The sequence below is a fragment of the Macaca thibetana genome, chromosome 15, assembly GCF_024542745.1.
Source record: "Macaca thibetana thibetana isolate TM-01 chromosome 15, ASM2454274v1, whole genome shotgun sequence".
NCBI lineage: Eukaryota > Metazoa > Chordata > Mammalia > Primates > Cercopithecidae > Macaca > Macaca thibetana.
Window position 1 is genome coordinate 2,192,079 of NC_065592.1, and position 26,574 is coordinate 2,218,652.

Consider the following 26,574-nt stretch of genomic DNA (forward strand, 5'->3'; position numbering starts at 1 on the left):
AGCTTCTGAGGTGACAGAGGACTGAAAGGGATGATGTGGTGAAGGTTGAGCCCAGGTCTGGCGCATCTTACGTGGGCAATAGATTCTAGCTAAAATGATTCTATTATTCTCATTATTAATATCTCTCTGTTCCTCACCTGGGTCTTCTGCTAGACTGAGAGCCTACCCAGGGCAGGGCTGAGCCTTGGGCACCTTGTAAGTCCAGAGCCCAGTGCTGGTCTGTCCAGAGCCAAGCTCACTGGGTGCACCACAGCCTGGGCTACAGCTCCAGCAGGCCCCGCCTGCAGCCGTCTGTGGCCTCTACGGACAGACGGCCCTCCCTCGTGACCCCCACCTGCAAAACAGACTCAAACCTGGAGGAGGGGCTGCCCGGGGCACTGAGTTCAAGGAGCAGTTCCGGAGTCCGCCTCTGGGGCCGCCCGGGGCTCCAAGTTCGAGGAGCGGTTCCGGCGTCAGGTACTGGTCACCAGGGGTTGGTGCGTTCCTTCCTTCCCTGAGGCACCCATGTGGGAGGTCAGGGTGGTAGTCAGGGAATCAGGGAAACATTGTGGGACCCCAAGCCAGCTAAGCCCTGGGAGCACCAGCAAGAAATGCCAAGGAGTGCTGAGCGCTCCCGGCACCATCCAGGAAACCCTCCCAGCTCCACCAGGCAATGAAACACCAGCTCTGCAAATCTGTGTTCCGGGGCCTGGGGCTGTCCAACGGAAACACAGCTCAGCGACATTTAAGGAGGAAAAAAAAAAAAAAGAAAAACAGCAGGGGAAATTCATCCTGGTAATATATTTTTTTAAAACCAAATATACCCAAATATAAAGAATGTTATTAATGAGATTTTTTTGCATTTTTTTTTTTACTAAGTCTTCAAAATAGGACCTGGACTTTACACCAGAATAGTACATCCCAGTGCAGACCAACCCCATTTCCAGGGCTCAAGGGTGGCAATACCACTCCCCCACACGGCAGATCGATACAAATAAGAAAACTGTGAAAGCACTGTTGTTTTTTTTTTTTTTTTTTTTGAGACAGGGTCTCATTCTGTCACCCAGGCTGGGGTGCAGAGGCACCATCACGGCTCACCGCAGCCTCCACTTCCCAGGCTCGGGCGATCTTCCCACGACAGCCTCCCAAGTAGCTGGGACTGCAAGCCTTTGCCATCATGCCCGGCTGACTGATTGATTCATTGATTGATTTATAGAGATGGGGTCTCACTATGTTGCCCAGGCTGGTCTCAAACTCCTGGACGCAAGCAACCCTCCCTCCTCGGCCTCCCAAGTAGCTGGGATTACAGGTGTGAGCAACCACGCCTGGCCTGAAAGAATGTTTATTTCTTTTGTTTTTTTGTTTTTTTGTGTTTTTTTTTTTTTTGAGATGGAATAGGCTAGAGTGCATGGCGCAATCTCAGCTCACTGCAACCTCTGCCTCCCGAGTTCAGGCGATTCTCCTGCCTCAGCCTCTCCAGTAGCTGGGATTACAGGTGCCCGCCACCACGCCCAACTAATTTTTGTATTTTTAGTAGAGACAGGGTTTCACCATGTTGGCCAGGCTGGTCTCGAACTCCTGACCTCAAGTGATCCACACGCCTCGGCCTCCCAAAGTGCTGGGATTAGAGGCGTGAGGCACCGCGCCTGGCCTCTGAATGCACTTTTTTCAAAAGAGAAGCCGTAGGTCAGCGCAGGGAATGGACGTGACAGGGGAAGCTTCCAGGCCGTCCGGAGCCCAGCGCGGCCTCCCCCGGCGAGGGGTTTGCGGCTGATTCTCAGCGCGTCTCGGCCTGACCCGCGGGCTCCGCGCCGCTCCGGGAAGCGCGCGCTTGCCCCCTGCTGGACGTTCGCGGCCCTGCGCCCAGCCCGTTCGGTGGAGGGACCCTGGCACCCAGCGGGCAGAGCTGGCATTTCTACAAGAAGGAGCCAGGTGGACGCCGGAAAACCCAGGCACCAATATGAGAACGCGTAACACAGCTGGCATTCGGATCCGAAGTAATGCAGAAATATCCACGGGGGACAAAATGTCAGATGCTAAAAGCAGGTCTGTATGGTGGGGTGGGGTCCTTCTCGGCTGTGGGAAAACTGAGGTAATTTGGCCAAATCTCTCAGCTGCCCGAGGTTCTTTCTGGAAGATTCTTTCTCAGTCAGCGCAGGCTGCCACAACAAAACGCCACAGACCAGGGCCTTAAACATTCAGTTCTCACCGTTCTGGAGGCCAGGAGGTCCAAGAGGAAGGGGCCAGCTGGTTCCAGGTCTGGTGAGACCCAGAATTGCAGACCCACGGCTGCCCCGCTGCATCCTCATGCAGCCTTTCCCGGGCTGCGCAGGGGGAGAGCTCTGGCCTCCCCTCCTCTTCTGAGAAGGTCATTAATGCTGTCAGATCGGGGCCCACTCTTACGGCCTCACTGACCTGTGTCACCTCCAAAGGCCCTGTCTCCAAATAGCTACATGGGGGGCTGAGAGCCAACGTCTGAACCTGGGGACACAATTCACTCCACAGCACAGAGACCTAAATACGTGAAGCCACTGGTGCAGACCTGGTGGTGCGGTCGCTGGAGATGCAGCTGGTTCCCCAGAGCCCGCCCGAGAGCTGCCCAGCAGCCTCCAACGCTGCACAGGTCGGGAGGTCTGCGGCCCGGCTCCCACACTGCACTGGGACTGCCTGCGTGATCTGAGAGGCCCCCGCGGCACACACCAGGGTTCGCTGCCTCTCTTAGGGGACAGGCCACGGGCCACCCAGCATGGCCACCTCCAGCCCATAGGGTCCAGCCGGATTTGGGGATGACAGTGACCCCTCCCCACAGAGGATCTTCTGCTTCCAGAAGAAGGGTGCTTGCAGGGGCTTTAAGCTCACGGATGCTTCAACCCCACAGCTCCCCATGGAGGGGCCTGTGGTCACCCAGGGGCCAACATGAGGCATAGGCAGCCTCTGACCACACCTGGCTGAGGCCCTGCCGCATGGGTTGGAAGACGGATGGGAATCATTGGTTCCTCCTGGCACCTCCAGCCAAACAGAACTGATTCCTGTGGAGATTTTGCAAAAGGTTCTCGTCTCCTTTCCTCAAAAAGGTGCACTGGGGGGTGTGGGGAGGATTCTGCTTCTCTTTCTCTTTTAAACAAGGCAGAGACGTCCCCCTTCATAGCCATCCCCTACCCTGACCAGTGATTTCTCATTAAAAAATAAAAAGCGCTTTCCCCAAAGAACTGAAAACAGGCATTCCAACAAAAACCTGCACACACATGTCCACAGCAGCATCGTTCACAGTGCCAAGACGTGGCAACCCCCCAATGTCCATCCACAGAGCAATGTGGTCACAACGTGTGGTCCATCCATACAGTGGGATATTACCCAGCCATAAAGGAAAGGAAATTCTGGGCCATGAGAACATTACGTTAAGCGGAAGAGGCTGGTTACAAGAGGACACGTGTGGTGTGATTCCTTTTCCGTAACATGTCGGGAGTGAACAAATCCACGAAGACAGAGCGAGCAGAGCTTCCCAGGGCTGTGGGGGCGAGGAGCGGGGAGCCACTGCCTCCCAGGGACGGGGATTCCACCTGGAGGCTGAAAACGTCCTGAAACTAGATGGAGGTGGTGGTTACGCAACGTCGTGAATGTCTAAACGCCCCCAAGCTGTGCATCTGACAATGATTCATCCAATCATCCACATTAACTACGTGCGGTTCTTAGACATCTATTCTACCTCAGTAAAGCAGTTTGTAAAAACGGTTAATTTTATATTATGTGAACTTTACCCCAATGTTTTAAAATAGTGCTTCCATCCCTTGCAGGACTGTCTAGCAAGGACCCTGCTGTGAAGCTTGTGGTGGCTTTTAGGGGAGCTCCAGTTTACTTGGGGGTCTTTGAATCCCGACACCCATCCTAGTGTCCACAGCTGGTCCCTCTCGCTCCCCAGACACAAAGGAAAGAGGTGTGCGAAGCCAGGTGTGGTGGCTCATGCCCGTAATCCTGACTACTCAGGAGGCTGAGGCAGGAGGATCGCTTGAGCCCAGGCATTCAAATTCAGCCTGGGAAGGCCAGGTGCAGCGGCTCACTCCTATAATCCTAGCACTGTGAGAAGAAGCCAAGGCAGGCAGATCACCTGAGGTCAGGAGTTTGAGACTAGCCTGGCCAACATGGCGAAACCCCATCTCTACTAAAAATACAAAAAAAAAAAAAAAAAAAAAAAAAAAAAAAAAGCTGGGTGTAGTGGCACGCACCTGTAATCTCAGCTACTCGGGAGGCTGAGGCAGGAGAATGGCTTGAACCCGGGAGGCAGATGTTGCAGTGAGCTGACATCATGCCACTGCACTCCAGCCTGGGCGACAGAGTGAGACTCCGTCTCAAAACAAACAAACAAAAACAAATTCAGCCTCTGGACAACATAGCGAGACCTCATCTCTTTAAAAACAACTGCATGGCCACAAGTCCCTACCCCCACTGCCCCTCTTCCCATAGAGAGGGGGGGTCTCTACCCCCTACCCCCACTAACCCTCTTCCCATCGAGAGGCGGGGTCTCTACCCCCCACCCCCACTAACCCTCTTCCCATCGAGAGGCGGGGTCTCTAACCCCCCCCACCACTGCCCCTCTTCCCATCAAGAGGCGGGGTCTCTACCCCCTACCCCCACTAACCCTCTTCCCATTGAGAAGTGGGGTCTCTACCCCCTACCCCCACTGCCCCTCTTCCCATTGAGACATGAGGTCTCTACCCCCTACCCCCACTGCCAAACTTGGACCAGCTGCAACTGCTTCCAATGGCGGACAATGGCAGTGAGGCCAGGTGTGTTTGGAGGCTGGACAGCACAGGCCAGTGGCCTCACCTGACAGTCCTAGAACACCATTCCCTGGACACTCCAACTCGAGAAGCTCCCTCTCGGAGCCTGGTCATCATGCTGGGATAAACCCAAGCCACACGGGAGGCCAAGAGCTCGTGCTTTAGTCAACAATCATCACTGGGCCCGGTTCAGCCCACATATGTGATGGTCTGGCTTCAAGTCCCCTTAGTGTTGGCACCGTCCCATTTGACCCCAGACAACATGGAACAGAATCAAAGCCACTCCATTGTGTTCTGCGTGAATTCCTGACCTCCAGCTCCACGAGCACAATAAAATAGTAGCTGCTTCATCTTACCCAATTCAGCTTGGGCGGTTTGTTACACAGAAGCCAATAACCAGATTGACAGATTTCTTTATTTGACTGATGGCTGTCCAAAAGCTTACAATTTGAACAGCCTGATATGCATGCTGTTTTCTGCCTAAAAACTCATATTTTGCAAACTACTGAGTGCGAGTTAACTTTAAAGACCTGTGAGCTTGACCGTGTAAAGACCTGCTGAAAGCCAGCCGTATTATCAGAAAGTATGGAGCCAGTTTTCAAGCTCTTGTATTGTTCAGAACTCTTTCAGTGGTAAGGGGCAGAGATGGGACCTGCGCTAGCTACCAGTACAAAGGAAGTTACTGGCAGGGTGGTATCTCGGGCTGGCTCCAGAGACACATGCACACACGCACACACGCACGCACACACAGTGCACACACATGTGCACACACATGCACACGCGCGCACACGCATGCACATATGCACACACGTGCACATGCATGCACACATACATGTACACACGTGCACGCACATAGGTGCACACGCACACACATATACACATACACACATGAACACATACACACACATGCACACACAAATGTGCACACGCACATGCATACACACGCAGGCATGCACATACACAGACATGCACACACACATGGGAAGCACTCCATCTCTAAACAGCAAAACTCGTGGCCATTTTATTTCTTCATGAGCTGCAATCATAAGCGAGTTTATCAGATGTTTCTGCCACTTTACTTCTCTCTCTCTCTCTCCCTCTGCTATCATTTGAATAAGCGTATCGCTCCAGAATTCATATATTGAAATGTAATGGATAACGTGATAGTATTCAGAGATGGGGCCTTGGGCAGGTGATTGTGTCATGAGGGCCTCCCTCATGGATGGGATTAGTGCCCTTAAAAAAGGGCTGCAGGAAACTAGCTAGGCCACTTTTCCCTTCCCCCACTTCCACCAAGTGAGGACAGAACGTAGCAACCAGGCACCATCTTGGAAGCAGAGAGCATCCTCATCGGTCGCCAAACCTGCTGGTGCTGTGATCTTGAACTTCCAGCCTCCAGAACCGAAAGCAATGTATTTGTGCCTGTTCGTAAATTACCCAGTCTAAGGGATTTTGTTAGCATCATGAACAGACCAACACACTCTCTCTCTTTTTCTTGACCCTCTTTCTGTTGGCCTCATTTTCTCCTGCAAATGAACCTCGTCCATGTGGCCAACAAGAGGGAGGATGTGGCTCCAGGCACCAGGCTAACAGCCCCTCAGGTCAACAACCCCCCCACCATGGAACCTCTTCCTCTCTTCAGTGTGTGTCATACATGTGCACGCATGCACACACGTGCACACACACACATACATAAACAGACATGCACACACATACAGGCACACACATGCATGCACACATATGCATGCACACACATGCACACACACACGAAGCACTCTATATATGGTGAAGCTTGTGGTGATCATTTTATTTCCTCATGAGCTGCAATGGTAAGAATTCCCTGCACATCTCCCCACTGGCAGGCCACAGCATGCTTAAACAACATCAAATCCAACGCATCTCACTCTATCACTGAACTGTACTTAGAGGTTTTGTTTTGAAAATTAGTTGACACCTTCAGTGCTTTTGTCGTTTTTATGTTCACCAACACAAAGATGAGCTTTTCGGTGCTCAGGAAGGGCAGGCCAGGTGACCGTCTTCCATGCAGCAGGGACTCTATTTAAATTCAGTGTTTCTCCAAAGCCCCTTTCCACCGAGAAGCACACATCTTATAATCAATGTGCCGGGCGAACTCAGTTTCTCTCCCTGCACGACCAAGGTAAGCAACAGCAGAGGCTGCATCAATCAGCTTTGTTGCAGTAACAAACATGCCCAGAACATGCCCCAACGCTGGCATCTCAGGTGGGCTGTGGATCAGCCACTCGCCTGCTCATTCCTGGAGCAGCAGGAATTCCTGGACCATTCCAGTCCCTACTAGAGACATCCTGGTGTCGAAGTCTTCCTTACCAAGCTTTAACAAGTGTCATGACGTCTTTTTTCTTTAACACTGGCCTCTGGTGGCCTCTGCTCAGACGGGCTTTCGTCCTGGCATCCCCTTGACATTGGCCAAAGCTCGTCTCTGACCAAGCCCAGCAATGGGGTCTCGGCGTGTGCCTCCAGAAAGAACTGCAAACTGAACGTCAATGATTCGAATGCATAACCCCTGTGGGGCTACAGGACGCACTGTGGGGAAAAGAAAGAGAGATCAGCCTGTTACTGTGTCTATATAGAAAGAAGTAGACATAAGAGACTCCATTTTGTTCTGTATTTGAGATGCTGTTAATCTGTGACCCTACCCCCTACCTTGTCCTTGCAAGAGACATGTGCTGTGGCGACTCAAGGTTTAATGGATTTTGGGCTGTGCAGGATGTGTCTTTGTTAAACAAGTGCCTGAAGGCAGCTTGCTGGTTAAAAGTCATCACATTCTCTTAATTTCAACTACCCAGGGACACATACACGGCCAAAGGTCGCAGGGACCTCTGCCTAGGAAAGCTAGGTATTGTCCAAGGTTTCTCCCCATGTGATAGGCTGAAACAATGCTGCTAAAAGGTTTATGGAGATGTTTGCATATTGCATCTCAAGGCACAGCATTTTCCTTTAAACTTATTCATGTCACAGAGATCTTTGTCCATATGTCTCACTGCTAATTTTCTCCCTTCGATGATCCTATTGTCCTGCCACTCCCTTATCTTTAAGATGGTAAAGATAATTCTCAATAAATACTAAGGGAACTCAGAGACCGGTGCTGGTTGGGTCCTCTGTAAGCTGAGCGCTGGTCCCCTGGGCCCACTTTTTCTTTCTCTATACTTTGTCTCTGTGTCTCATTTCTTTTCTCAAGTCTCTCGTTCCACCTAATGAGAAACGCCCACAGGTGTGGAGGGGCAGGCCACCCCTTCAACGCACAAATGCACACAGTCCACCGCAGACCTCAGGGGCCACCTGGACCAGCCGTATTGGGAAGGACGCTGTTGGAAAAGCTCCTTCCTGGGCTGTAGTCTGAGCCTCTCTGAGGTGTCTCCCGCTCTCTCCAGAATGGAATGGAAGGGAGGTGGCTCTCAGATTTCTGAAGAGCAGCTGCCTAAGCCTGGAGTTTCAGGTTGATTGTGAGTGTGTTGGGGGGTGGGGGGTAGTGAGGAAAGTAAAGGAAAGAAACGAGCTCTCTTGGCTTGGACTTGAAGGGCTGCCTGGTGCTCTCCTGCTTCGCGGCTGAGGGGAAGAGCTGAGGCAGGTGAAGGCCGTGGTGGCCCCGGACCCACTAGAACCCAACAGCTCTCCGTGGCATCACCCACCTCAGCCAGACCACAAGCCTTGGCTGAGACCTGGCTTCTGGGAACGGGGTCAGGCCCTGCTATTCAGGGAGGCCCCCCAAGGCTGCTCCTGCCTCCCGCCTAATTCAGCCCTATTTCTTAGAGGGCTCACCATAACTTGAACACCCCAGCAAGCAAGACTCACACGTTCCCTCCTTCCTCAACCTGCACTGCCGGCCTCTCTCAAGAGAAATGGCTGCCAGTGGATACAGGGTCCCCAAAGTGTTTGTTTCTGGAAACTTCCGTGGTGGCGAGGCTTCTAAACATGACGTCAAGTTGCTACCTGTCCTGACCTTGTCTCTGATTGCATTTCCCTGTGTGTGACGCAACCTCCTTTTGATCCAGAGCACAGAAATGCATGGAATATTCCACAAGGACCGCAGGGAGACTTTTAGTTTCCAAATGTCAGCCGGAAAATAATAATTTGTGAGGTAGGACGAAAAATCCATTGTCGGCGGGACGTGGCAGCTCACGTTTGTAATGCCAGCATTTTGGGAGGCTGAGGCGGGCGAATCACTGGAGGTCAGGGGTTTGAGACCAGCCTGGCCAACATAAAAAAATTAGCCAGGGCCGGGCGCGGTGGCTCAAGCCTGTAATCCCAGCACTGTGGGAGGCCGAGACGGGCGGATCACGAGGTCAGGAGATCGAGACCATCCTGGCTAACACGGTGAAACCTCGTCTCTATTAAGAAATACAAAAAACTAGCCGGGCGAGGTGGCGGGCGCCTGTAGTCCCAGCTACTCGGGAGGCTGAGGCAGGAGAATGGCGTGAACCCGGGAGGCGGAGCTTGCAGTGAGCTGAGATCGCGCCACTGCACTCCAGCCTGGGTGACAGAGCGAGTCTCCGTCTCAAAAAAAAAAAAAAAAAAAAAATTAGCCAGATGTGGTGGTGCGAGCCTGTAGTCCCAGCTACTCGGGAGCCTGGAGCAGGAGAATCTCTTGAACCCAGGAGGCAGAGATTGCAGTGAGCCGAGATTGGGCCATTGCACTCCAGCCTGGGTGACAGGAGCAAAACTCCATCTCAAAAAAAAAAAAAAAAAGAAAAGAAAAAGAAAGAAAGAAAATCCATTGCCCAGACAGGGCATCAGATTGCTGGCGAAGCAAGATCATCAGACAGCCGGGGGCACCACACCTTCCGTTCCTTCCTCCCTAAGATGAACGAGCCTTCAGAGCTGCTCCCCACCAGGGGCCTGGTCCTAGCCAGCCACTCCTGGGAGGGGTCACACACCACCACCGTGGGGGATGGGCTGAAAACACGGCAAGGACCACCCACCACTGCCCTCTCCCTCCTTCTGAGCTCATCATGCTCTCCTGGAGACTCGGGTGCCCTCAGGGTCACTCCAAGCCAAGGTGTTGAGGAGCAGGTTATAGAACCCCCCAGCCCTCACCACCCTCCACTGCACAGCGTAGCAAGACCAAACCCAGCCTGGGGAGGAGCCACGCTCTCCTTACCTCCCTTCCCCAGCAGGGAGCACAACTCGAATCTAACTCAGACGAGGAGGGGCTGTCCAGGGCAAGAACATGCTTCCAGAGGAAACTTCCCTGGTGCACAGGACACACACCAGTGCACACACATGCACACGCCCACACGCACACACATGCACACCCCACACACACATGGCTTGTGACCTTTCACACTACCTGCCTGGCTGCCTTCCTCTCTCCTCTCCCCACCTCAGCCCTGGCTCCCTGCTGGCCGTCAAGAAGTTTGACAACCCAGGCAGACAGACTGACAACTCCTCCGTCGCCTTCTAAGACGCTTTCTGTGAGGAAGGCAGGCGGCTTTCTTTTTCGTTTGCTTGTTTTTTTTGTTTTGTTTTTTGTTTTTTGTTTGTTTGTTTATTTGTTTGAGATGGAGTCTCACTCTGTCACCAGGCTGGAGTGCAGTGGCGCGATCTCTGCTCACTGCAACCTCCGCCTCCTGGGTTCAAGTGATTCTCCTACCTCAGCCTCCCGAGTAGCTGGGACTACAGGTGCCCGCCACCATGCCTGGTTAATTTTTTGTATTTTTAGTAGAGACAGGGTTTCACCATGTTGGCCAGGATGGTCTCGATCTCTTGGCCTCGTGATCCACCTGCCTTGGCCTCCCACAGTGCTGGGATGACAGGCGTGAGCCACCGCGCCTGGCTAGCAGGTTGGTTTCTTAAAAAGATGTCGAATAAGGGAAAATATTTGCAGTGAAATGTAAAAACTGCTACTCCAAAGAGCATTTGTAATTATTGCTTTGAAGCTGCGAAGTGTCTTGGGAGGATGTGAAATTTGGAAGATTCGTTTCCTTTATTTCTTGGCGCGGTTATGGGGCACCCCCTCATCCTCGGCTTGCTCTGGCTGGATCCCCCAGGCTGATCCTCGGGCTTTCTGGGGCACCCTGGCTGAAAACAACATAAACCCTCAAGCGCCAAGTCGTCTCCAGCTGGGAAAAGAAAAAGATGCCGTAGCTCAGCTGGGACACTGCTGCTAAGCTCCCCACTCTCTCCCCGAAGCCAGCGTTCCTTCCTGTATTTATTCCACAAATGTTTATTGAGCATCTTCTATGTGCCAGACACACACATCCACCTACTGAGACTCACCTTCAGGTCGGAACGTTTAAACCAATTAATTCTCTGGCTGTCTCAAATCAATCACCACAGAAAAGGCCTCAGTTACAGGCTGTACTAATCTCAGTGGGTCTCGGCGGGAGGTCTTCCCTTGATAATAAACATATTTTTACATAACATACAAAACCTCTTTTTTTTCCCCCTCCCAAAACTCAGATTCCCATTTCCCTGGTCCTGAAAGATTAATCTGAAGCAGGGTCGCCCACCGGCAGCACTGCTGATGCTGGTGCTGGGTAATTCGTGGTGGAGGCTGTCTGGGCCCTGCAGAACTGTCAGAGGTGTTTGAACCACAGTGACTCCATCTTGAACACGGGGTGGGTAAAATAAGGCTGAGACCTGCTGGGCTGCACTCCCAAGAGGCTAGGCATTCTTTTCTTTTTCTTTTTTTTTTTTTTTTTTTTTTGGAGATGGAGTCTTGCTCTGTCGCCCAGGCTGCAGTGCAGTGACACAATCTCGGTTCACTGCAACCTCTGCCTCCCGGGTTCACGCCATTCTCCTGCCTCAGCCTCCTGAGTAGCTGGGACTACAGGCACCTGCCACCATGCCCAGCTAATTTTTTTTTTTGTACTTTTAGTAGAGACGGAGTTTCACTGCGTTAGCCAGGATGGTCTCAAGCTCCTGACCTCATGATCCGCCCGCCTCAGCCTCCCAAAGTGCTGGAATTACAGGTGTGAGCCACCGTGCCCGGCCCAAAGAGGCTAGGCATTCTTAGTCATGGGATGAGATAGGGGATCGGCACAAGATATGGATCAGAAAGACCCTGCTGATAAAGTAGGATGAGGTAAAGAAGCCGGCTAACACCCACTAAAACCAAGATAGTGATGAAAGTGCCCTCTGGTCGTCCTCACTGCTCATTATACACTAATTATAATACATTAGCATGGTAGAAGACACTCCCACCCAGGCCATGACAGTTTACAAATGCCACAGTAATGTCAGGAAGTTACCCTACATGGTCTGATAAGGGGAGGAACCCTCAGTTCAGGGAAATCTCCACCCCTTTCCTGGAAAACTCATGAATAATCCACCCCTCATTTAGCTTAGAACCAAGAAATACCATAAAATAGCCAACGAGTATTCTGTGCCACTGCCCCACTACGGAGTGGTCATTCTTTTATTCCTTTACTTTCTCTCTTTTTTTTTTTTTTTAACGGAGTCTCGCTCTGTCGCCCAGGCTCAAATACAGTGGTGCAATCTCAGCTCACTGCAACCTCCAACTCCTGGGTTCAAGTGATTCTCCTGCCTCAGCCTCCCAAGTAGCTAGGATTACAGGTGTGCACCACGACGCTGAGCTAATTTTGCATTTTTAATAGAGACAGGGTTTCACCATGTTGGCCAGGCTGGTCTCGAACTCCTGACCTCAGGTGATCCACCCGCCTCGGCCTCCCAAAGTGCTGGGATTACAGGCGTGAGCCACCGCACCCGGCCTATTCCTTTACTTTCTTAATAAACTTGCTTTCACTTTACTCTGTGGACTCTCCCCGAATTCTTTCTTGTATGAGGTCCAAGAACCCTTTCTTGGGGTCTGGATCAGGACCCCTTTCCAGTAATAAGACATGTATCCAGATCGCCGGCACCGACCCACCAGATACCAACAGCCCCTCAGGGCGACAACCACAGATGTCCCCAGCCATTGCCACCTGTGCCCTGGGGGCAAGGTCACCTCCAGTCGAGAGCCACTGATTTAGAGGGACTCATTTTCCTAGAGTTTGGCTGTCTCCTGAGCCTGCTTAGAGAAAAAAAGGGTCTCATGTACAGGCTGTGGGAGAGGTCTTTGCAAATCCCTTGACCAGGACTATTTTCTTCAGGGAAAAGCCCCATGGAAGATGACAGTTTTACCGGGAAATTTTCTGATGGTAAATCTTGACAGTCCTTCCTCCCTCCCCATTCATGCCTCGCGCTCTCCACAGTTATTAGAAATGCTATCGCAGCTTTCTGTCTTGGACTAGGCTTTGTCATTCCTGACACGTTCTCAGCAGCCTCTTCCACTAAACATGGTTGGAGTGAATTTTCTGAGGGAAATTATAAGGGAGCCTTTCATCTGGGATCTCACAGGGAAGGGACGTTCCCACCGCAGAGAGTCGTAGAAATGACAAACAGCTTCCCTAATTGATTCAAAAAGAGAAGGCCCTGGAGGCTGCCTGGGAGCGGGGCTTCCTCTCTGAAACGCTGCCCGGCTTGGCATTTCTTATTTCTGCGAGTTCTTCGTGTCCCTAAGGGCTGGTGCCCAGTTCTGGCCTGGAGGAGTCGGCTCACACCCACCCAGGCCACAGCCAGGACCCAGGCTTCTCACACAGTAAATGACCCTCGCAGCCTGTCCTCCTGTGAAGAAACAGAAGGGGAAAATGATTATTTTCCATGCAAGGCTTTTATACAGATAAGTATCACACCAAGCCGCAGACAATGAAAGAGTAAAGTGCCCGGTTTTTTTTCTTTCAAAGGAAAATCTGGTGAAATTCATCCTATTAAAACCACTTTTGCAGGCCGGGCACAGTGGCTTAAGACCTGTCATCCCAGCAGTTTGGGAGGCCGAGGCGGGTGGATCACTTGAGATCAGGAGTTCAAGACCAGCCTAACCAACATGGCGAAATCCCATCTCTATTAAAAATACAAAAAAATAAGCTGGGCATGATGGCACACACCTGTAGTCCCAGCTACGTGGAAGGCTGAGGCACGAGAATCCCTTGAACTGGGGAAGCGGAAGTTGCAGTGAGCCGAGATCACACTACTGCACTCCAGCCTGGGTGAAAGAGCCAGACTCTGTCTCAAAAGAAACCCACACACCTTTGCAAAGATTGTAACAGTATAACCTCCAAACTGCCCTTAGTCATTCCTGGGCTTGGTCATGCTAACTTTGGGAGACATTTAGCTTACAGTGTAAATGATAATAGCCCCTCCCGCAAACTCAACCGCCTTTGTAAAGCTAATGAAAGACCACCAGGTTGGAGGATGAGAGGGGTCTGAATTCTGCTAAGGTGTAGACATAAATGATTATCAGCCACCGTCCCGGAGCTCATAAGATTTGCGACTTCCTCAATGACTCCTGCAGGTAACATCATTCCTGGGGAACTTAACACTGGCCTTTCGAGATGTCTTTTCATGCTTTCCCATCTCTGACTTTGAGTCAAGAGTCCCAACTCTTCACTCAGCTGGTCCTGTGTCCCCCCACCCGGAAGTGAACTCAGCACAAAACACTAGCCTCCAAATTTTCAGGGAGGCTGATTTGAGTAATAATAAAACTCCGGTCTCCCATTTGGCTGGCTCTACATGCACTAAACTCTTTCCCTATTGCAATCTCCCTGTTGTGATAAATCAGCTGTATCTGGGCAGCAGGCAAAATGAACCTGTTGAGTGATTACACTCAGTCTATTCCACCAAAGAACTTGTTTAAATTATTTGAACTTAATAAATCATCATTATATGCACTTGTTTTTCCCTCCAGCTTTATTGAGAGATAGTCGACAAGTAAAACATGTATATATTCGGCTGGGCATCATCACTTAATCCTGTAATCCTAGCACTTTGGGAGGCCAAAGTGAGCTGATCACCTGAGGTCAGGAGTTTGCAACCAGCTTGGCCAACACGGTGAAACCCCGTCTCTACTAAAAACACAAAAATTAGCCAGGTGTGGTGGTGGGAGTCTGTAATCCCAGTTACTCGGGAGGCTGAGACAGGAGAATCACTTGAACCTAGGAGACAGAGGTTGCAGCGAGCCGAGATCGCACCATTGCATTCCAGCCTGGGCAACAGAGCAAGACTCTGTCTCAAAAAAAAAAAAAAACAAAGAGTACATATTCAAGGTGTGCAATGTGATGATTTGATCCAGTATACACTGTGAAATGACAACCACAATCAAATGAATACATCCATCACTACACCTAGTTACCATTCATGTGTGTGGAGGGGCGGGGGGGATCAGGAGGGTTGAGGGTATTTAAGAACTACTCTCTTAGCACATTTCAAGTGTAAACCAAAAATAAAATTCTAACCCTAACCTCAACCATCTGAATGAATTCCTCCGCTCTGCCAAGGGCATTCCAGAGCCAACCTGAAAAACTCACTCCAGCCATGATGGAAGGGTCGAACACACCCCCTGCTACCCTCCAGCATCAACATCAGCACAGACCTTAAGTCTGATAAGAAGCACTTACAATCTATTCTTGCTGAAGCTACTTGGAGACTTCACCTGCATAATAAAACCTTGTTCTCTACAACCCTTTATCATAACCCGGACATTTTCATTTTCTATTGCCAATCAGAACATTTTTAAATCTTCCTATGACCTGGAAGCCATTGCCCACCCCCCATGCCCTGCCTCCCGGCCTCCCACTTCAAGTTGTCCCACCCTTCTGGATGAAACCAAGGTACATCTTACATGTATTGACCCCTAACGTGTATGAAAGCTGGCTGGTTCCCCCACCACCTTGAGCACTTGTCTTCAGGACCTCCTGAGGCTGGGTCACAAGTGTGTCCCTTAACCTTGGCGAAACACATGTTCTAAACTGATTGACATCTGTCCAGGATACTCTGACCTCATCCGCCCGCTTTTGCCTCCCAAATACAGAGGCGTAAGCCACCGTGCCTGGTGACCTGATATTTAAAGTGTGAAAATCTAGCCTGGGCTGGGCTGAGGGCGGGCACCTGCAGTAGTCCCAGCCAGGAAAAATCGAAAATAAATGAATAATCACAAGAAATAAAGTATGGAAAAACAGAGCTTGTAAAATCCTGAAGAAAATATAGCGGGATAAAAAAAAAGTAAGATAAGCATGTGAGACAAAGACGCTCAATGCAGCATGACAGGAAAAACACGATCAAAGGAGCATAACTTTAAATATCTGATTAAAGAACGTAGGGCAGAGCTAGGAGAATCACTTGAACCTGGGACAGTGTGTCCCTTAACCTTGGCGAAACACATGTTCTAAACTGATTGACATCTGTCCCAGATACTCTTGGGTTCACACAAGTATACAGCACAGTGCCAGTAACCGCGGCCCCATTGGTTAGCTCCCTGGCACATGCTCATCTTAGAACTGAAACTTGGTACCTTTGGCCAACATCTCCCCACTTCTCCCACGCAAAATATGTACTTGTTTACAAAGTTAAAATGCAGCAACAGACAATCCTAAAACCAAGATGACCCCTAAAATTTCTTTCAGGAGAGCCGGGCGCGGTGGCTCAAGCCTGTAATCCCAGCACTTTGGGAGGCTGAGACGGGCGGATCACGAGGTCAGGAGATCGAGACCATCCTGGCTAACACGGTGAAACCCCGTCTCTACTAAAAATACAAAAAACTAGCCGGGCGAGCAACTCCTGTTTTTGTTTTTGAGATGGAGTTTCCTGGGAAACTTGAAAATGGTGTGAATCTGAACTCCCACTGGCGCCTGTAGTCCCAGCTACTCGGGAGGCTGAGGCAGGAGAATGGTGTGAACCCGGGAGGCGGAGCTTGCAGTGAGCCGAGATCGCGCCACTGCACTCCAGCCTGGGCAACAGCGTGAGACTCCGTCTCAAAAAAAAAAAAAAAAAAAAAAAAGAACATGATCAAAATCCCAGTTCTTGCATGTTTTTGTTTGTTTGTTCATTTGTGACAGAGTGAGACTCTGTTACTCAGGCTGGAGTGCAATAGCGTGATCTCTGCTCACTGCAACCTCCACCTCCCAGGTTCAAGCGATTCTCCCGCCTCAGCCTCCCAACTAGCTGGGACTACAGGCGTGTGCTATCACGCCCAGTTACTTTTTTTTTTTTTAGTAGAAACTGGTTTCACCATTTTGTCCAGGCTAGTCTCGAGCTCCTGACCTCAGGCGATCCGCCCGCCTCAGCCTCTCAAAGTGCTGGGATGACAGGCGTGAGCAACTGCGTCCCGTTTCACTCATGTTTTTTGAACCACTGCTTACTGTATCTCTAAATAGGACCCTTCCTTTCAGCCTGCGGCATCTGCCTGCAGGAGTCTGCAGGTGCACTGCCTATGTGCAATCGATGGGCTCCCTTCATCATCAACGTGGCAGAATTTTTTAAAGGACTATCATTATAGGGCAGGTGCGGTGGCTCACGCCTGTAATCCCAGCACTTTGGGAGGCCAAGGCAGGCAGACCACAAGGTCAGGAGTTCAAGACCCGTCTGACTAACATGGTGAAATCCTGTCTCTACTAAAAATACAAAAAATTAGCTGGGCATGGTGGCACGCACCTGTAATCCCAGCTACTCAGGAGGCTGAGGCAGGAGAATTGCTTGAACCTTGGAGGCAGAGGTTGCAGGGAGCTGAGATCACACCACTGCACTCCAGCCTGGGTCACAGAGCACAGAGTAAGACTCCATCTTGAGAAAAAAGAAAAAAAAAGGATATCATTATAAACAAAAAGTTGGGATTTGCTAATTAGAAAGAGAACCAGTCAGGGCAAAGCAAACTCGTTAACTCAGTTCGCTTTTGTGTGCATCAGACAGTGTCCCAGAACAAGCACACACATCACTGCTCGGTTTTTTCGTGCCATCTTCAACCTTAGTGCTGGTATCTGTTAGATGCGACCTGCTGTTATTTATCCAGATGAACCTGGTGCCCGGTGGAGCAACAGGAGGCACCGCTCCAGGTGTTCAGTAAGCCGACAAAAACATGTGGCCAATGTAGCTAACAGTTTGGTTTGTAATGGCTGTAGTCATTGAGTGAGGCAGCTCAGGTGCATCTGCTCTGAAGAATTCAATGTCTTACTGAAGAACAAATAATTAATATTGGATAAGTATTGCAGCCATGTGACTAATATCTAAAATTATTTTTTCGAAGAGGTTTTCTATCATCTTCCAAAAGTAGTGATGTTTGAAGTTACTCTAAGTCAAGCTTTAGAAGTCAAAAAAAAGAAAGATCGCCTTCCTTTTAGGAAAAGAAATGCAATTTTCTGGCCACAAGGGCATAGTGCAGTTCACTTAAGTGTTGATGTATTTTATAGTCAGATTCTTTCTCTCTTCTCCAAAAGGTGCTGTTAGGTAAACCAGGTTTTCTAAATAGTCATTCTTAAAATTTCAGACTTACAAAGTTAGTAGTAGAATTTCATCTAAAGGCCCTAGGTATTAATATTTTTAATGATTTAATGTTTTAACTTAAAACAGGTATGTGGAATTGCTTCTGCGATATAGTCTTTTTTCTTCTTTCTTTTTTTTTTTTTTTTTTTTTTTTGAGATGGAATCTCGTTCTGTCACCCAGGCTGGAGTGCAGTAGCATGATCTCAGCTCACTGCAAACTTCACCTTCCAGGTTCAAGCAATCTTCGTGCCTCAGCCTCCCAAGTAGCTGGGATTACAGGCGCCTGCCACCACACTGGGCTAATTTTTGTCCTTTTAGTAGAAATGGGGTTTCACCCTGTTGGCCAGGGGGGGTCTCGAACCCCTGACCTCACGTGACTCAGCCTCCCAAAGTGCTGGGATTACAAGCATGAGCCACTGTGCCCGGCCTCTGCAATATAGTCTGGCATGTAATTTTTTAAAGTTTATGTGCAGTCTCATCATTGTTTCTTGAAAGTTGGATCTTCCCCTATGCCCATGAACCACGGTTCTTCATGAACCACGAAGAACATGAGTCTAGAAGATGCCCCATCAAGTCAGACAATAATAATTGCAATGGTTGCTGATGTTGAGTTTATGGTTAAACTGTAATTAATAGGTTGGATAACAGTAGTTACCTCTTTGTTGTAAACTCTCGTAGCTGAACTGCTTAAGTATAATGTAGAGAATTTCGGGGCAGTTCATCCTTAACGGAAAATCTGAAACCTAAACTGCAAATTGAAAAGGTGCTGTACAACCATTGTATCTGTAAGTGACTTAGCAACTTTCTGTCACTTGGAATACTGTGTAATAGGACTTTATTTAGCAACTTTTTGTCACTTGGGATACTATGTAATACTATTTCAGTGGGCTCTTTTGGAACTTACATCAGGTTCTAGTGTCTACTTCTTAGAATCTGAACTGAAGGCCGGGCGCGGTGGCTCACGCCTGTAATCCCAGCACTTTGGGAGGCCGAGGCGGGTGGATCACGAGGTCAGGAGATCGAGACCATCCTGGCGAACACAGTGAAACCCCGTCTCTACTAAAAATACAAAAATTTAGCCAGGCATGGTGGCAGGCGCCTGTAGTCCCAGCTTCTCGGGAGGCTGAGGCAGGAGAATGGTGTGAACCTGGGAGGCGACGAGCTTGCAGTGAGTGGAGATCGCGCCACTGCACTCTAGCCTGAGAGACTGGAGCCAGAGTGAGACTCCATCTCAAAAAAAAAAGAATCTGAACTGAATGTACAGTTCTGTCCTAGACATTTTGCACTAAAGCAGCCCAATCCGTTCTTGTATCTTTTTGTTAACATGCTCTGTGCCACTGCAGACTGCTTCCTGGTTTCCTTCTGTGCTTCTGCAAAATGTTATTTTACACCCCCATGGCTATCACCAAGGCTATAGGGAAGAAAAGATCTATATACACACATATACACACACACACACACACACATATACGCATATATGTGTGTGTACATATATATTTGAGATGGAGTCTCGCTCTGTCACCCAGGCTGGAATGCAGTGGTGTGATCTCGGCTCACTGCAACCTTCACCTCTTGGGTTCAAGCAATTCCCCTGCCTCAGCCTCCTGAGTTGCTGGGATTATAGGCACACGTCACCACACCCAGCTAAGTTTTGTGTTTTTAGTAGAGACAGGGTTTCACCATGTCGGTCAGGCTGGTCTCGAACTCCTGACCTTGTGATCCACCTGCCTCGGCCTCCCAAAGTGCTGGGATTACAGGCGTGAGCCACTGGGCCTAGCCAGAAAAGCTATATTTGTATGCAGCACTAACCCTTGGAGTGCGAATGTATGTTTCTTCTTGCTGTGCCTTGTTACAGCTGCTTTTTTGTGTTAATAAAGTATGTTTCGTGTTCTCTTCGTTTTTGTTGTTGTTGTTGTTCGTTTGTTTTTTTAAGAATATATTTAAATGAGAAACAACCACATTAAAAAATGCTTAAATTCTTTGGTAATCGTAGAAGTGAAAATTAAAGCTATAATGAAATAACACCTCACATTCATCAGACCAGCTGAAAATAAAAAGACTGACAATAATAAGCCTTGGCAACAACATAGGACAGCTTGGACTCCCATGCCCAGCTGGAGGGGCGTGAATGGCACAATCTCTGGAAAACTGGCAGCATCTTCTAACAACAGTGAAGAAATGCCCACTCTATGATCCCATAATTCTACTCCTATATATACTCCTATATATAATATATACTCCTGTGTATATACCCAAAAGACATGTGTGCACATGTTTACTGGGAGACAGGCATGAGAATGTTCACAGCTGCCTTATTCATAATTGTCAATCAAGAACAGACAAGTTGTGATGTTCAGAAAATGGGATTTGACAAAATTCAACAACCAATCCTTCAAAGCAGAACAAAACAAAAACCTGGATAAAAAGAAGAGTTGGATACTTTATGTCTATCTCTGTCCAAACTCCGGCATCATGTTTAATGGAAAACACTAGATAATTTTCCACTAAAGGCAGGGACAATTGTAATCCTAGCGCTTTGGGAGGCCAAGGTGGACGGATCACTTAAGGTCAGGAGTTTGAGACGAGCCTGGCCAATACTGTGAAACCCTGTTTCTACTAACAATACAAAAATTAGATGGAAATTGCTTGAACCCAGGAGGCGGAGGTTGCAGTGAGCGGAGATCATGCCACTGCACTCCAGTCTGGGCAACAGAGCAAGACTCTGTCTCAAATAAATAATAAATAGTCAGAGACAAAATGGGTTGCCTAGAGTCATAGGTTGGTTTTTCCAAAATTAGACCCTAAGATGAGGCCTGGAATGGGAGAAATGTATTTGAGGATGATCCCAGGAAGCACAAGTGAGAGAATGGAGGAGAGGAGACAAGCGAATGGGAAAAACAAGACACGTGATTTATAAGTAGGACAGGGCTGCAGTCCACTGTTCTCTGAGCTCTGCTCTCACAGGAGTCCTTTATTTCCATAAGGAAGGGCCCCCATGGGCAACTGATTTGCTTTTCTCACTCTGGTTCTTCCACAACGAAAGTTAGGCACCCAGAAGCCGGTGTGCAACTTGAACTATCTCAGTTCGCACTGTGGGGCTTTCACCAATACAATTCCCTTTAAAACTCTGTGAATTACTTATGAATGTGAGGCAAGTCCTCTTCACCCAACAGCGTCATGCCCACAGATCTTTTCTAGACAGTCCTCTCTTTGACTTGGGCAGAATATGAGGGTGCTATGGGACAATACCCTTAAGATTCTTAGAAGTTTGTTTATTTCCCTGGGAGGCTCTTCTGGCCACTGCCTGAAGTCTTTCTGAGGTTTTAACAAAGGACTTAAGCTACACGTTTGATTTGATCTTTACCCCGTGACCACTTCTTGAAAACAGTTTTATTCCAGTCCAGCAACCCAGCCTCCTCTCTGCTTCCTCTAGATTCCTCTTGCAAACTGGGTGGTTCTCATTTCAGCTCACCTCTCTCTCTCTTTCTCTCTGGATCTCACACAGTGAAATGAAACTACCTGTCAGTTTCAACATTCTACTGAGAAATCTTCTTGACCAGATCCCTCAAGTTTGTCAGGTGCATTTTCTGTCTTATAAGTTACAGCAGATAACATTTTCCAGATGTTGGGCTACCATGTAACACCATTTTTCCAGAAGCTACAGCATTTTTTATGCCTTTCCAGACTCCACGAACAGTTTTCCACTTTCTCAGCCCTTGCTAATAGTTTCCTTGCCACTTTTCCATTTTCTGTCCACTGTTTGGTCCCAAACCTACGGCACACAGTTTAGGTTTTTGTACAACAGCACCCCAGTTCTGGATTCCAATTTCTGTTTCAGTCAGCTTTTGCTGCATAACAAACATCCCCAAAACTAGTGGCTTAAAGCAACAGCCATTGCATTTGTCATCATTCTCTTGGTCAAGAGCTCTGGCTGTACTCAGCTGGGCCATTCTTCTGCTGGTCTCAGCTGCTCTCCTGCATCTGTGGTCAGCTGGCGAGTTAGCTAGCAGCTGGGTGATCAAGGTGAGGACCTCTACTAGGACAGCTCACTGCCATCCTGGAGGTTTCATTCTCAATCCATCCCACACCCCTGAGCATAGCCGATTACAGCAGATACCTGAACCAAGGACACAAACGCACAAGTTGGTGTGTCAGCTGTGACTTGGGAGCCCAGATCAGAAAGGTGACCCCAACCAGACTCCTTGGAACTGAGCTCGAGCATTAGACACAGAGCTGCTGTTGTGGAGGTCCCTGGAGTCAAGCATCTGCGGTGCAGCAAAGGCTGGTAGCTGTGTTCTGTCATGCTGGCCGTGGGCCCTCGAAAGAAGCTGGTCACCTGGAGCAGAGACTTGGGAGGCTGCCCAGAGAGGCAGAAAGATCCACCTTAGGATAAAAGCTCCTGCCAGCCTCTGCTCCTTGTGCTGCACGGCCAGCCCCCGGGTTCCCTCAAGCAGCAAACTCCTCGTCATTTGAGTCTGGGTGGATGGCTTCTTCTTCATGCTCCCAGACCATCAAGCACCCCTGGTCCACTTCCTTCTTCTCTCTCCTGCCTGCCCACCCTCTCCGTACCCAACTGGGACACCCCCACTTCTCCCAAATGACCATATTCCCCAGCCTCCCAACTGTCTTATAGTTGTTCCCGTCACCACAAACTTAAAGTCCACAGCAGCCAGCTGGCCTTTTTAGACACAAACAAGAACATGTTGCTCCCGACCAAAATACTCCCCAGTCACTACCCTCTGAAGCAGCTCCTCTCCTGCTGGAGGTCCTGGCTCGGACCGGGAGTCCACGTCCCTCCTCCCCCACTCTGCATCCTCCCAGCTCCCAAGCCTCTGACCTCTAGTTGCAATCCACGCATGGGGGCCCTGGCAGGAGATCAGAGGGTGGGAAGGAGGAAGCTGTTGGTTCCTCCCCATCCCTGCAGGGCCTGGTGCACATTCCCTCCCCTCGCCCCTCAGAGGAGATGCTTCCAGCTCCCATTCTCAACCCGACCCCATTGCTTGGTAAATTGTCCCTCATTAAATCAACTTATAAACACACACCTGAGAATTTAAAGCTGTTATTAGCTGTTATTTTGTATCAAAGGAATAAAAGTGGAGTTTTTTAGGAATAAAAGCGATTCTGAGAAAATCAAATGTAAGGCATAAAAATGTGATGTGGGGAAAACACGTCTTATGTATCTTTGTCCTCCCTCCTCCTCCTCCCCACATCGCCAAGATGACTTCAGGTCTACTTATCTGTTAGCACTGGAACCCCCGGGGGCCTCGGGGCTGGGAGAATGAGGACCAAGAAGGTGGGACCAAGAGGCCTGGCTGTGCAGATGGCCAACTGGCTGCAGGATGGAGACAGAGGTAAAAGCAGGGATGAAGGAGATGGGAGGGATGGAGGTGAGGGGAGGGATGGAGGGGGAATGGAGGTGAGTGGAGTGATGGAGGGAGGGGAGGGATGGAGGGGAGCGGAGGGATGGAGGTGAGCGGGGGATGGAGGTAAAGGGAGAGATGCGGGGAGGGGAGGGATGGAGGGGGATGGAGGTGAGTGGAGGGATGGAGGTGAGGGTGGGGATGGAGGTGAGGGGAGGGATGCAGGTGAGGTTGGGGATGGAGGGGAGGGGGAATGGAGGGGGGGATGGAGGTGAGGGGAGGGATGGAGGGGAGGGCAGGGATGGAGGTGAGGGGAGGGATGGAGATGAGGGTTGGGATGGAGATGAGGGTGGGGATGGAGGAGAGGGGAGGGATGAAGGTGAGGGGAGGGATGAAGGTAAGGTGGGGATGAAGGGGAGGAGAGGGATGGAGGGGAGGGTAGGGATGGAGGGGAGGATGGGGATGGAGAAGAGGGTGGGGATGGAGGTGAGGGGAGGGATGGAGGTGAGGGGAGGGATGGAGGAAAGCGGGGAATGGAGGTGAAGTGGGGGATGGAGGTGAGAGGAGGGATGGAGGTGAGGGGAAAGATGGAGGTAATAGGGGATGGAGGTGAGGGCAGGGATGGAGGTGAGGGGAGAGATGGAGGTAAGGGGGGATGGAGGTGAAGGCAGGGATGGAGGTGAGGGGAGGGATGGAGGTGAGGGGAGGGATGGAGGTGGGGAGGATGGAGGGGAGGGTGGGGATGGGAGGGGAGGGGAAGGGATGGGGGTGAGGAGAGGGAGGGAGGTGAAGGGAGGGAGGGAGGTGAGGGTGGGAATGGAGGTGAGGGTGAGGATGGAGGGGAATGGGGGATGGAGGTGAGGGTGGAGATGGAAGTAAGGGTGGGGATGGAGGTGAGGGGAGGGATAGAGGTGAGGGAAGGGATGGAGGTGGGAGGATGGAGGTGAGGGGAGGGATGGAGGTGGGGGGATGTAGATGAGGGTGGGGATGGAGGGGAGGGGGAGGGATGGAGATGAGGGGAGGGATGGAGGTGAGGGGAGGGATGGAGGTGGGGAAGATGGAGGGGAGGGTGGGGATGGAGGGGAGGGGAGGGATGGGGTGAGAGGAGGGAGGGAGGTGAGGGTGGAAATTGAGGTGACAACGGGGATGGAGGGGAGGGGAAGGATGGAGCTGAGGGGAGGGATGGAGGTTGGCAAGGGATGGAGGGGAGGGGAGAGGGGAGGGTAGAGACAGAGTTATGGGGTGGGGGATTGGGCCACCTCCACCAGGAGAAGGTGTTTCAGAATGGCCAAGCCACCCTCCCCAGGATCATCCATGAAAATCCCAACAGAGGTATTGAAGCCTGCAGTAGTCCTCAGAATGTTCACAGCTTCCTCCAGGATGTGAGAAAAGTCGGTGCACTTACCACTCCACCATGTCTACCAGAGAAGAGAGGACGCGGTCACCCACTGTGCCGCTCCCACGGCACCTTTCCTGCGGGCTTCTCCTGCAATGGTAGAGAAATGGGTGGAGAGAAGGTCGTGGTTTGGGGTTTTCAGAGCAGTTTAAAGAAAACGGTCTGTCGGCCGGGCGCGGTGGCTCAAGCCTGTAATCCCAGCACTTTGGGAGGCCGAGACGGGCGGATCACGAGGTCAGGAGTTCGAGACCATCCTGGCTAACACGGTGAAACCCCGTCTCTACTAAAAAATACAAAAAACTAGCCGGGCGAGGTGGCGGGCGCCTGTAGTCCCGGCTACTCGGGAGGCTGAGGCAGGAGAATGGCGTAAAAACCCGGGAGGCAGAGCTTGCAGTGAGCTGAGATCCGGCCACTGTACTCCAGCCTGGGCGACACAGCGAGACTCCGTCTCAAAAAAAAAAAAAAAAAAGAAAAAAGAAAAAAAGAAAACGGTCTGTCAGCTGAAGCTGAAAAACCAGTGCAGTAATATCTGATGGTCACTGGGTATTGTCTGGCCTCGGAATGAAAGCGACTGGTCTGAAAAGGCCTTTTTAGCGCCGTGTGTCTCCTGGAGTCCTGGTAGCTCACTGTGCTTTACCAAAAAAAAAAAAAAAACAATTAATTAGTTTATAGGCTGGCGAGGAGGAGTCTCCTCTGGTTTGGGGCCAAGAAGCCGCCTGCCCTGCTGGGCCCTGTCTTTTTCCTGGAGCTCTTCTTGCTTCTTTGTTCAGCCCCCCACGGGACAGCGAACTTCAGTGGCAGCGCTGGTCTTGCTGACCCACCCTCCCCGACGTGGGCAGGGCCCGCCTGGCATGGCAGGTGTGCGAAGGAAGCCGTAGGACGGAAACCCTGATGCCCTGCAGACAGAAACAGCTGCCGGGCGTGGGGACCTGGCTGGATCTCGTCCCCCTGTGCCTCTGTTTCTCCATCTGTACAGTGGGATGGCTGGCAGGGCCCAGGCCCCTCCCACCATCCATTCCAGGGCTACTGCTCTCTGAAAACACATCCAAGAGCACAGGTACCTGGACCTGGTATTCCTGGATGGTTCTCTGCCCGCATCCCAGCAGGGCAAGAAGGGCCCAATCTCAGGGATTGCAGCGGCCCTAGAAAGTCAGCGTTTACAGTGGATAAGGACCACAAAAGAACAAGAGGGAACGTCCCTCCAGATGGGCTGGTCTACCAGGCTTCTTGGAGAAGGGTCTCAGAGGTCCTGTTTGAGGCAACCTGGGCTGGGGGCAGGGGGAGGTACACTGGGGGCAAGGAAAGGAAGAAGCTATGGGGAAGGTTCTTCTGATGGGTTTGGTGACTAGGGATGAAGGGTGGGTGGCCAGGAGAGGAGCCAGGGGCCCTGGCAGGCAGGACAGGAGGTGCCCAGTAACAACTTTGGGGACCATGGGGCTCGAGGAAGAGGAGGCAAAGAAGCAGTTGGGGAGGGAAGAAGCTCAGCAGAGGCCCAGAGGGGTGCAGAGGCTCCGGGAGAGCCAGCCCTCTGACAGCGGGCCCTGCTGCAACAAGAGCCGTACGAGCACCACTAAGACTGGGAAGGGTGGAGTGCGAAGGATGCCACTGATAGAAGGTCTACTGTCCATGAGGTCCCCATAACCTCGGTGGTGGGGACATGGCCTCCGCTGTGCCTGTGGGGAAGCTGAGGCAAGTTCCCAGGGTTCCTCAGCTACTGTAAGGCATGGCCAGGACTTTTCTTCTTTTTTTTTTTTGAGACGGAGTCTCGCTC

At 50.7% G+C, this 26,574-nt stretch overlaps 2 protein-coding genes across 6 annotated transcripts in view; both read left to right on the forward strand.

Annotated features, from left to right (window-relative positions):
- Positions 1-26,574, forward strand: part of MRPS2 (mitochondrial ribosomal protein S2) — a 590,340-nt gene that overhangs the window by 512,673 nt on the left and 51,093 nt on the right. Inside the window, exon 1 of one of the 5 annotated variants that reach the window (XM_050760263.1) lies at positions 24,255-24,258. The exons of the other annotated variants lie outside the window; for them this stretch is intronic. The gene's annotated coding sequence lies outside the window, so the exon portion shown is untranslated. Of the gene's footprint in view, positions 1-24,254; positions 24,259-26,574 lie in introns of those variants that run through there. 5 annotated transcript variants of the gene reach the window in all.
- The window catches only part of LOC126937095 (beta-lactoglobulin-2), a 175,103-nt gene continuing 152,974 nt past the window's right edge, over positions 4,446-26,574 (forward strand). Inside the window, exon 1 of the mRNA XM_050760368.1 lies at positions 4,446-4,449. The gene's annotated coding sequence lies outside the window, so the exon portion shown is untranslated. The remainder of the gene's footprint in view (positions 4,450-26,574) is intronic.